At 45.8% G+C, this 1179-nt stretch overlaps 1 long non-coding RNA gene across 1 annotated transcript; it reads right to left on the bottom strand.

Moving 5' to 3' along the window:
- Positions 1-480: 480 nt before the first annotated feature.
- Positions 481-882, bottom strand: LOC143793996 (uncharacterized). Its single transcript, XR_013220373.1, has 3 exons — positions 774-882; positions 616-672; positions 481-538 (listed from the first exon to the last, which is right to left on the bottom strand). It is a non-coding gene; the product is annotated as an uncharacterized LOC143793996 (long non-coding RNA).
- Between the last annotated feature and the right edge of the window lie 297 nt (positions 883-1179).

Below are 1179 nucleotides of genomic sequence, written 5' to 3' on the forward strand. Positions count from 1 at the left end.
TACAGGTAGTAGGGACATGCTATCAACCACTTATTGTCGACACTTATAAAGGAGACAATTACCAGTTCAATTACATATGAATATTAGAGGACTCAATAATCCTGCTGATATAGGCAAATAAGAACAATTGGACAAAATATACTAATCAGCATGCTGGAAGCTCCCATTTTGTTCGTCCCACTACTGCCTCAGATGAGGATGGTCTCAGTAATCAACTCTCTCGAGCAGTCCCCATACAGTGCCCGACGCGTTTCCCCCCCTTTTTCTTAGGGTATAACGGGGGTTCATCAGGGGTAACACAGCCACATACACCGATGAAAAAATAGAGGAGCTGTAATGAAAATGCTTGGAGTATAACAGGCACCAATTATAACACAAAGATAGATATGGAAGTAAAAATGAGCAAGATACATAGGAAGAACCAGCCCTGAGAGGCTAGGTACCATGACTAAACATCATAAGAAAGCATAGAGCAGTTTTTACCTTGGTACAAGATAAATGAAGAGTAGAGGAAAGTCCCTTGAGGTTGGGGAGTAAACTGTGGAAAATGGTGAAGGTCAGTAAAAGGATATTGCAGGGGATACATAGAGAATGGCAGTCTGTGGCAAAAGTTACCTCCTCATCAGCGTTATAATAATATGCCTATGTCTTATATAGTCCCACGTGTAGGATCTGCAGATGATCAAGAGTATGCATCAGAGTGCTGGCAGCAACTAAAAGGTATAAATTAGCGGTACCCATAGGTGTATATGCCTGAATGCAGGCGGAATTACCTTGCTACTGTGTCAGATGAGCAGCGCTCCCACACCTAGCTGTGTGGCATGTTGCAGTGTGTGTTCCCAGGGTTATAAGGACGCTGGTGTTCGCCAGACCGGAAGGACGTCATCAAACCTGGAAGTGCCACTGTCAGCACTGTGGCTGCGACTGTGCATGCGCGGCCGCCGTGTATAGAGTACTTGGTTGCTAGGACACAGTGATAGTGTGTCCTGGCTGGCGCTATGATGGGACGGCTATAGGTCACGCGGTATGTGGTGGAGGGGGCAGGGAGAGTGAAGTGTGTATAAACCAGGGGAAGGACCCGTGGATACCCCATGCTTAGGGAAACTGTTTGAAGCATAATATATAACAAGGGGAGCAATATGCATAACAAGGGGAGGGGACTAGGTGGTTCTGTAGTAA

This window comes from Ranitomeya variabilis, chromosome 1 (assembly GCF_051348905.1).
Source record: "Ranitomeya variabilis isolate aRanVar5 chromosome 1, aRanVar5.hap1, whole genome shotgun sequence".
Lineage (NCBI taxonomy): Eukaryota > Metazoa > Chordata > Amphibia > Anura > Dendrobatidae > Ranitomeya > Ranitomeya variabilis.